Source organism: Felis catus, chromosome E3, assembly GCF_018350175.1.
Source record: "Felis catus isolate Fca126 chromosome E3, F.catus_Fca126_mat1.0, whole genome shotgun sequence".
Taxonomy (NCBI): Eukaryota; Metazoa; Chordata; class Mammalia; order Carnivora; family Felidae; genus Felis; species Felis catus.
In genome coordinates, this window is record NC_058383.1 from 9,325,729 (window position 1) to 9,336,065 (window position 10,337).

Here is a 10,337-nt window from a genome sequence, read left to right on the forward strand (position 1 = left end):
TGTGGACTCACGGGTCTGGCTCCCTCTGTGCTGGGGACAGTTTGGCTTTCAACTCCTAGTGCCAGCAAAGTGCCTGAGTGAGCGCGCGGTGCCCAGCGCACGTGGATGGAACAAACAGAAGATATCACAACACGAGGCGGGACAGAGGACTGCCTGGTATAGTCCTTAATATGGGTTGCAAGATCCCTTCCCATTTTGCCTTACGCTGTCCTGCAACTTTATCCCTTGCTACACCTCCTCCTGCAAACAGCATCCAGCCCTTCGGCCTTGGTCATCTGTCCCCAGGCATGTGCTCACTCCTTGGTGTCCTATGGTTCCCCTCTGCTGGGATTCCATTTCCTCACTTTGCCACCTGGGGGACTTGTGTTCATCCTTCAGGGCCCAGCCCAGATGTCACCGCCTCCGGGAAGCTGTCCCTGCTTCTGAGGAAGGGTGAGTCATTATCTCCTTGTGCTCTAGCTCTGTCCTCACCTCTATAGATGACGGAAGTTCGACTTGTTCTTTGCATCTGACCCCCCTTCTGAACTGTGAGCGCTTTGGGGGGATGGATCCCTTCTTTCTGGTTCCCCAGAGCCTACCCAGCACTGGCAATGGAAGAGGTGTGCTGAGGGTATAGGGGTAAAGTGCTTAGGCCTCGGGGGAGCCAGGTTCTGAGCGATGCTGCTTTGCACTCTTTCCTTCTGACGTGGGCGTGGTGCCCTTGCCTAGAAGTTTGTTTGAGCTCCTTGAGGGCAGGGGAGGGGAAGCTGGTGGGAGCAGTGCTGAGCACACATCTCCAGACCCCGAGCTGTTCTATCCCTAGAATCAGGAGAACGCCCGGCTAAGTAAGATTGCTGGACTGTCCAGGTAATCTTTCAGACGTGTCTCTGAGAAGTAAAAGAGAGAGGTGCATAGGCATGGGGGCAGGGACAGTCTGGATTTTCACTAGGACAGACGGTGGCTTCTCCCAGCTTCACCTGGTGAGTGGGAGGCCACTAGACAGGAATCAGAGGCAGGTGATTGGAGGACGACCCCTGAACCCCAAGACGAGGGGGCAGGCCCCTAAGAGTCATTGCACGTGAAACCCGCTTCCTTCCAAGTTGCAGTTGCTGGGCCTGCGGACCAGGGAGTTACTGCAGACACTCGGTCTCTCTGAGAGGCATTTGACATTATTTTTTATGGAATCCCTGTGAGATTGCATAAAGAGAGAGAAAGATTGCGATTTATTGGAACTAATATCCTGTTCTGCACCGTTGTAATTGGCGGATAGATTGACCTGTGCTCAAAGGGAGCTGATTAATGGGTTGATGTCACATTAGATGGAGGTATTTAGTGAAGGACCACAGGACAGGGCTCTTTCCTCACCCATGTCTGATCCAGTATGTTCACCACCGACTGGATGGAACATTGATAATCTGATGATCAGATTCATAGACGACAGCATGTGAGAAAGCTTCTAAATACAATCAGTTTCTTGAAGGACTCAACAGGCTGGAAAGATGGGAGGAATTGAAGAAGGTTGAGCAGGACAGTGAGAAATCCCTCACTTGGAAACTGGATCCTGAATTCACTTTCTAAAAATGGGATAGACATAATTTAAAGCAGCGTATTTAGAAAGGATTTAGGGGTTTTTCAATGGTCACGGACCCAATTTGAGTCAGTATCATAGCGTGGTGCTAGAAGTGCGTGTTCTCTTAGGCTACATCAACAAAAACACAATGTCTAGAAGGGGGAGGTGATAAGAATATACAGGTGGTCAGAATCCCCATCTCGAAATACTTGAACCAAACCTGGCTGAATCTGTGGGGAAGCTTGTTAAAATGAGGTGGGGCTTCCAGATTTGGCAAATGAAAATACAGGATGCACAGTAAAATTAAACTAGAAATTCATGAATTTCACATTTGGGGCATACTTATACCAAAAAAATTCCTTGTTTATCTGAAATTCAGAAATTTTTTAAGAGGGAATCTTTTTTTTTTTTTTTTAATTTTTAAAAAATGTTTACTTATCTACGAGAGAGACAGAGACAGAATGCGAGTGGGTTAGGGGCAGAGAGAGAGGGAGACACAGAAGCAGAAGCAGGCTCCAGGCTCTGAGTTGTCAGCACAGAGCCCGATGCAGGGCTCGAACTCACGAGCCGTGAGATCATGACCCGAGCCAAAGTCGGACGCTCAACCGACTGAGCCACCCAGGGGCCCCAAGAGGGAATCTTTTTTTTAATGCTTATTTATTTTTGAGAGAGGGAGAGCGAGGGTGGGGCAGAGAGAGAGAGATAGAGAGAGAGAGAGAAAGAGAGAGAGAGAGAGGGAGAGGGGATCTGAGGCAGGCTCCGTGCTGATAGCAGAGAGCCCGATGTGGGGCTGGAACTCACAAACCATGACATCATGACCTGAGCTGAAGTCAAGAGTCAGACGCTTAAACGACTGAGCCACCCAGGCACCCCTGAAATTCAAATTTAACTGGGTGTCTTATATCTTATATGTCTATCCTACCTGGGACCCACCCCAGACCTACTGAATCCAAGTCTCTGGGGCATTGTTAATGTTTGCCCAGTGATTCTGACAACAGACTATCTCTGGACCGGCAGTTGGGGGCTGGCGTCTAGAACAGCAGTGCTAAATTTTATTAGGCGTCAAAGTCACCCAGAGGGTTTGTTAAAACACAGCTTCAGAGTTTCTGATTCAGTAGGTCTGGGGTGGTGTCTGAGAATTTGCATTTCTAACAAGTTCTCGAGTGCCCTTGATGCTGTGAGTGAGTCCTCGATCACACTGAGAAGAGGAAAGACCTAGACAATCTGGGCTCCTGCAGGGAAGTCATCTAGAGCAGACTTCAGCTAAGTCCGAGACAGGATTTTTTTGTTTTTTTTCCTAGCAATCAAACCTTGAAAAAAAACAACAACTAAGCAGTTCATTTCATCCCAGGATAAGTGAATTCCCCATCACAGGAATGTTCCAACACAAGATAGACATTATACTCGCTCAGCAAATACCCACCCAGCATCTACTCTGGGCCTTACCCCATGAAAGTCTGGGAGCTCATGGGCTGGGTTGGGAGACCAGTGGTGTAGTGTGATCAAAGGATTCGAGGAGTTTCTGCAGCTCAACCTGGTTGGTCAGGGATGGCTTCCCAGAAGGGGTGAGGCAGGGCTGGAGACAGGGACACTAAAGCACATGAGGCCTGGACCTCAATTCAAGAAATAAATGGATGCGGGCGACTGGGTGGCTCAGTCAGTTAAGTGTCTGACTCTTGATTTAGGCTCAGGTCATGATCTTATGGTTCATGAGTTCAAGCCCCATGTAGGACTCTGCACTGAGAGTGCAGTGCCTGCTTGGGATTCTTTCTCCCTCTCTCTCTGTACCTCTCCTGAAAATAAATAAATAAACTTAAAAAGAAAGGAAAGAAAGAAAGAAAGAAAGAAACAAAGAAAGAAGGAAAAGAAAGAAGGAAAAGAAAGAAAGAAAAGGAAGGAAGGAAGGAAGAAATGGGTAGATTTGGCGGGACCATCACTGGCTGGATGTAGGACAGGGGGAAGTGTCTTGAATGACAGTGGGTCTCTAGCTTGGAAGACCGGATGGATGGTGCAGGCCATTTACTGTGATGGGGAGCGTGGAGGGCAAATGAGGGGTGCGTCGGGAGTGAGGAGCTTGTGGGGGTCAAGCAGGCAGATGTGGGGCCTGAGCCATAACATGTTGAGGTCCTTGGGGACATTCACACTGAGTCCTTTAGAGGTGGAGCAGAAAATGGGAAATGTTTTCTCTGCTGCTGATTGGCTGTGAGACCCCGAGGAAGTCACTCTCCCTCTCTGGACGATGAGGACACTGGACTCAAAGGTCCCGTGGGTCCTTTCTTACTCCAGAAATCTAGGTAATGCTAACTCGTATATATACTGCCAAGCCTTCAGCCCATCCTCTTCCTGCTGATGTAGTCAGTGGTCAGAGCCACACCAGCCACCTCGAGAGCTCAGCCCCGAGGCTGTCCTCAGCACTGGGTCAGGTCCCACGGGCCAGCCACACCCATATGCACATGAAGTCATGGAACTCTAATTTAATGCCGGCGGGCAGGGGAGCATCTCCTCTCTTGCTGGCCAGGAAGTGACTCCAGGGCCAGAGCCCTGACTGAGTCCCTGGGCTTGCCTCCTTTCCTCAACCCAAGCCGGGCTCCGCTGAGGCCTGGCTGAGAACAGGATGGAACACTTTCTGGCTGCTGGTACCTCCAAGTCCAGTTCTTCTGGTAGAGATTAAGTGAAAGTGAAGCAGCCCTTCTGTGCTGTGGGGTCCAGTCTGCTGACAGGGCTGGAGGCCTCTCAGCTAATGAGATCATCACTCACCCCAGGGCTCAGAGGGGTAGGATGCTCAGGTCAGTAGCGGCCTGGCCAGGCCTGGGAGAGGTGGCTGCAGGACACATATGCGTCTGAGGGGGAGCGTGGGCCCTGTCCTGGGGAACTCTGGTTTGATGGGGAGACAGGGTGGCTCTTTGGGAACTCATGAGCTGAGTGTCATGTGACTGAAACTCTGTGCCTCAGTTTCCTTGCCTGTAAGATGGAACTAATGATAGCATCCTCCCCAGAGATTTGCTGTAAAGGACTAACCCCTGGGAAACGGTATCACAGTGGGTGCCTAGCGTGCAACGAATACTGGTGGTTGTTGACTGTCCTCTTTTTGGACATGGTGGGTGTGAGGAATCCCCGGAAATCTGGGTGAAGATGTCTAGGAAGCCTCAGGTCAGGGGGTCTGGCACTTGGGAGCCCATAACCTGGGCCTGATTTGGGGGTTGTCATTACATCGGGAAGACTGAAACCCCAGAGTGAACCAGGGAGTTAATTGTAGAGGGAGGAGAGGGCAGAGGCCGGCCAGGGCAGGGGATGGGCACCATTCCAGGGGGCTTGCCGGACTGACCCCAGCCGCTTTCCCTTCCCTCCCTACAGGCCACTTTTCCCCCTCCCCATCTTCTCAGCCCCCAGCACTGGGGCACCCCAAGGCAGGCCCCCAGGGGCTGCCTTTGCTCCTGGGGTTCAGAAACCTATCTGGCCCAGAGCACAGCACCCTTCTCCTGGGGGCTCGTTTCCCTGCCCCTGCGCGCCAGAGACTCACCTTCCCAGCGATAGTGCCAGGACTCAGGGCCACCACCCCCTCAAGGTACAGGCCACAGCTTCAAGCAAGCTCTAGATCCATGGCCACGCACAATTTAACCGCCATCTTGCCAGTAAGGTCCTTCTGCTGTCTCCTGTTGGGCCAGGACAGGGATGGGGGGTAGACAAGAAGACTCTGAATTCAGAGTCAGAAGACTTGAGCCTGAATTCCAGTTCTACCGCTTCTGTCTGGGTGACCAAGGGAAGTCATTGAACCTCCCCAAGCCTCAAGTTTTCTCATCTGTAAACTGAAGACAATACTCCCTACTTGATGACGTGGTAGGATCATTCATTCTTTCAGTGACATGCTTGTTATGAAGACAGAGCCTGATTTCCATGCTGGGGGAGCAAAAAGAGAGACCAGAGAGGGCCTGTCTTTGCTGGTGATGCTCAGAGAAGGCTTCACAAAGGCAAGGATGTTTGAACTGGCCCTTTGAAGGGTGAGTCTTGTCCGTGTAAGGAAGGGGGAGCACAGGCAGGGCAAAGCACGGGCTGAGGGCAGAGACACGGCAGGGTCCAGGGACCTGGGACTAGGAGGGGCAGGATGGCATGGCCTGCATGATGGGGTGCAGGCGGGGTCTGTGAACACAGGGTGAGCCCGGTGTGTGGAGAGGGCGGTGGGGAGGGACACGCCTCCTGAGTTTCCTGGAGGAAAAAAATTTCTTGGTGGCTATCAGAAACGTGACAGACCTTACCCACAGGAAACCCAGGTGCTTAGGTTGTGAAACTGGGTCCAGGTCTTTGTGGAAGGAAGTGTGCAACAGTAATTGTGTGTCAAGATATTTTATGAAGCTGGAAAAGAAACACCATCTCCACTGTGCAGAGGAATCCAGGTGTGCCTCTAGCCTCCTCCCACCCTTGGCACTGATGCTATTAACCCCTCCCTTCACTGTGGGGACCCTTCTCCAAACCTCCAGCCCGCAAGCATGAGCATGGGGAGGGGGGTAAAGATAATCAAGTAGTGGGTGGAACAAACTGGAAGACCTATGCTGCCCAGGCAAGAGGGTGGGGCTGGGGGCCACGGGCCACGGGGCCAGGTAACAGCACCCTCAGCTCTAGGTTCGGGTCACTCATTCGTGTCATAGCTATTCAGCAAGTGGCCCCTCCAGGGCTCCTCAGAGGATAAGAGATGCAGGCGAAAATGTACCGATGCCTATGATATAGCAAGATAAGTACTGGGATGGGAGATGTGGCAGAGACATCAACTGAGCTGGGGTGTGTGGGGAGGGGCATAGCTGGGAGGTCTTCCCGGAGGCGAGATCTTGAAGTGGAAGTAGGAGCTGGTGGGACAAAGAAGGGAAGGAAGGAAGTTGTGGGCACAGTGTGGGGGTGCGTGGGAAGAAGGCTTGGAGAGGAAAGAGGGACGAGCATAGGCCTGTGCAGGGCTGAGCACAGAGGGCCAGGGGGCTGGGGGGTGGGAACCAAGGAGCTAGGATCATACCCTGCAGGCAATAGGAAGTCAGTGAAGGCTGTTGAGCTGGGGAGGTCATGGTCAGATTTGCATTTTGGAAAGCTCTCTCTTGCCGCCCAGTGCCCTCACTCTTGGTGATCCCTGCCCTTTGGATGGAGCGGTCTGGCCCTAAGGGACAGCCCGATGCACATTAGCCAGGCGCAGACCAGCAAGTGGCCGAAGAGCCAGCCCGTGTTCAAGTCACCTACTGTGTGCCTTAAAACGACTTAACCTCTGTGCTCAGTTTCCTCATTCGTAAAATGGGATTCATATAAATACCTACACCCCTCCCCTGCTTAGGGGTGACGTAATTCACCTTTAAATTAAGGGTACACAGTAAGTTCTGTGAGTAAGTGTTAACCGCTAGTTTTCCCCATAAATGATGCCAACCGGTCTAAACCACGACAGGCGTGAGTTAACCAGTAAGGCATATAGATCAGTCTAAATCAGAACGGGACCAGGTAGATGAGTACCTCTCCAAATCAGCACCAACTTGTAAAGACGGGCCAACAAGGCGGCTTTTCACAGCCAGCCACCCACTGAGACCAGTGCCTGCTGCAGCAGGAGGCCTGGGAGGAAGTACTCAGCCAGCCTGGCAACGAGAGGGTTAGCAGCGTGAGCTTCCTCCCTGCCTTGGAGCCTCTCTTGGGAGGTGCTGGCACTGCTATTTGTTACCCAACCCTCGAGAAGACGCGGCAGGGGGGAGGGAGAATCGCTGAAAGCCTTCCTTTCAATTATTCAGCAGTCAGAGCTTCCTGCTGCCCCTGTTGGAGCCAGAGGCAGGCTCTGGCTGGAGCCCCTGGGCTGGGTCTGGCTGGGTTGGGCCTGGACGGCTGGTTCTAGGAGGGGCCGGCAGCCTGGCCCGTAGGGGTGCTGGCACCACAGCCTAGGCTGCAGTGCTCACTCGTGGTCCCACTCCGGTCCCCCCCATCCAAGCCCTGCACTGGGCCCCGGGCAGGGCTCTGAGCTGTCCCCTCCCTGCAGTCTGGGTCTGCCATGGAATGGATGCGGCCGGGCTATCTGAGTCCCTAGAGCCAGGATGGGTTGTCCAGGGCAGGCAAGGGAGGGCGGGCAAGCCTACAGTCCACAGGACAAAGCCCAGGCAGCTTAGCTGGCCCTTGGGTCCTGAACAATCTGTCCAGGTACCCTGTGTCTCAGACGCATGACACTCTGGTCCACCTAAGAACACCCTGGCCCATGCTGCTCCCTCTGCCCCGAATGCCCTTCCCTTTCCGGTTTTTTTTTTCCTGTAAGACTCTGCGCAAGCATCACCTCCTCTAGGAAGCCTTCTGCAACCTCCACTGGGGGACGCTCCTCTGCTGTGCTCTCAGAGCCTTACCCACTGGCTACTACTCTCCAGTTCTCTTCGTCCTACTGTGACTGTTTGCTCCCTGGGCTAGTGAGGGCAGTGACTCCAAGGGCTCTCCAAGGGTAACATCCATCTTTGTGTCCCTTGTGCCCAGCACAGGGCTTGGCACAAAGCAACCGAGCTGTGAACCTTTATTAAAGCATCTGTGACACTTCGCTGAAAGTCAGCCTGTGTTTGCACTGACGGGGAGCTCACTCCTTTTGTTTTTTGGGTTTTTTTTTGTTTTTACCACTGCCAGAGACCTCAGCAGGAAAGGTCCCTGGTTACTGCTCTTAGTATGCCCAGACTTTGCGTGTGCTCATGTTTTCACAGAGGTCACATTGTCATATACTTTGTAAACCTTGGAGTTTAGCTTGTCTTGAATGGATACAAAGGACTTGCCCTGGGACCCAGGCCCCTGCCTATCAGCCCAGAACCTCTGTCCTTGCTCCTGTTGGCTCTGGTTTGGGTTCCCAGGGCAGAGGATTTCGGTGACCGGTCCCTAGAGACAAGGAGGCCTCGGCCTTCTGCTCCCTACAGAGGAGCACACAGTATAGGCAATTCAGCCTAGGTGAGATCCGGTACAGACCAGTGTAGCCCAGGACAGGCCATGGAGAGCCTGAAGCTGGAGTTCAGACTGGGTACATCAACAGTGGACAGTGCGGGAACCCACAGACCCACGCAGATCAGTATTATAGACCAGTGGACCAGAGCAGGACGTGTAATACTGGTCATTGACAATAACGCCGACCAGTTCAACCCGGAAGGCAGACATGTGTAGACCAGTGCTGAGACCACACAAACAAGGAGTTCATTAGTCTCCCTTCCCCTCACCCTAGTGGAACAAAGGAACGCATCCCACTCAGCCCACTCTACTCCTCTTCCGGGCCCTCGCTAGCCTTCGGGAGCTGCAGTCTTCAGCCAGGGAGCAGACAGTGTCCCTGTGGCTGCCTGAGTTAGAATGGATATCTGAGGTTCGGGCATAGGGAGCCTGAGAAAGAAGCTTTGTATGGCTGACCTGTCACTGGTGGCATGGGCTGCCAGAGAGGTGATCTCTGTGTCTTGGGGAGGGTCCAAGCCAGGTGGCCTTGGTGAGGCATCTGTGTGCCAGGACTCCCTGCTCTCTGAGGACTCTTCCTAGTTGGCCTCTGGGGCTGAACGTGGAGTGAAGTCAGAGGAGCCCGTGGGCTGACATCAGCTTCCATTATCCCCTTTGCCCCCTTCTCCCCTCAAGGACCTGATCCTTCAGGCTCACACCCAGGAGCTGGGCCGAGGAAGGGCAAGATGAGCTAGAAGCTGTGTGACCAGATCTCTTTTCCTTTTTGAGCCTCAGTTTCCCCATCTGGACAAAGTGTCAGGAGCCTGGATACTACTGGGGCCAGGGAAGGGCTGGGCTCTGAGTCTCTGGCAGTGCAAGACTTAGAAGAATCAAAGTTGCTGGTGATGTGCAGCTCCAGGAGTAATCAGCCAGAGGGGTGTGTGCAGGACAGACAGACAAGCCCCTTCCACCCACTGGGGAGGGTGACAGGAGAAGCCAGGGCAGCTGCCTCCATTGCCCACACAATCTCATTATGGAAAATTCCCTCGATTGACTCAGCTCTAATCAAGCAGGCTGCCCTGGGCATCCCCCCCAGGTTTCTGCTGGGCCGGGTGAGATCAAAGAGAGAGCCGGGCTGGGGGCTGGAGCCTCGCCTGCCATTCCCATCGATCCAGATGCGCCTCCCGTTGCTAGGCAACAGCCTCCAGTCTCTCCTGGTCCTTCCTCCCCCAGGGGCTGCAGGATCGGGCAGTAAGGGGAGAAGAGAGACCCCACATTTGTTCTCCAGGTCTTCCCTTACCAAGCTAGAGATCTCTGTCAAAAAGCCCTTCTCTTACCCAGGAAGCCACCCCCCTCATCATGACAGGTTGACCCTCCTGCAAAAATGGACCCCTTTCTCCCCCCACATTTGTATTCATCTCCAGAATACTCGAAATTCACACCTCCTGTGCTCCACATACACACTCTCTCAGGAAGACAGGCCAGGGATCCTCGAGAGGAGAAGGGACACTCAAGGGGTCAGCGAAAAAGTCAAGGCTACCAACTTCCAGCCCAGCGCTGCACTAGATGTGGGAGCCATTTAATCTTAAGAGAACGACTCTGAAGACAAATTCACACTCCCAGTTTTGAGTGGGTTGGCATTTTTTTTCTTTTTCCAAAACGTAGGATGCATTTCATAGTAGTTTTTTCTTTTTTGTTTCAAGTGCTATAATTTAAAACTGTAAGTTGTGTTTTAAAACAGGCACAAAAATGTACTGTGGGTTTTGGGGGCTGTAATTGACTAAATAATACAAATCTGATCATTTTATCACATTTAATATTGTGCACATTTCATCTACCCTATCCTGCTCATCTGTCCTTTTTTTCCTTTAACTGAATACATGCATGCCATCCC

At 52.7% G+C, this 10,337-nt stretch overlaps 1 long non-coding RNA gene across 2 annotated transcripts in view; it reads left to right on the top strand.

Moving 5' to 3' along the window:
- Positions 1–10,337, top strand: part of LOC123382563 — a 53,915-nt gene that overhangs the window by 2,319 nt on the left and 41,259 nt on the right. For both annotated transcript variants that reach the window (XR_006591123.1, XR_006591122.1), the window contains exon 3: positions 379–432. This is a non-coding gene — a long non-coding RNA (uncharacterized LOC123382563). The remainder of the gene's footprint in view (positions 1–378; positions 433–10,337) is intronic.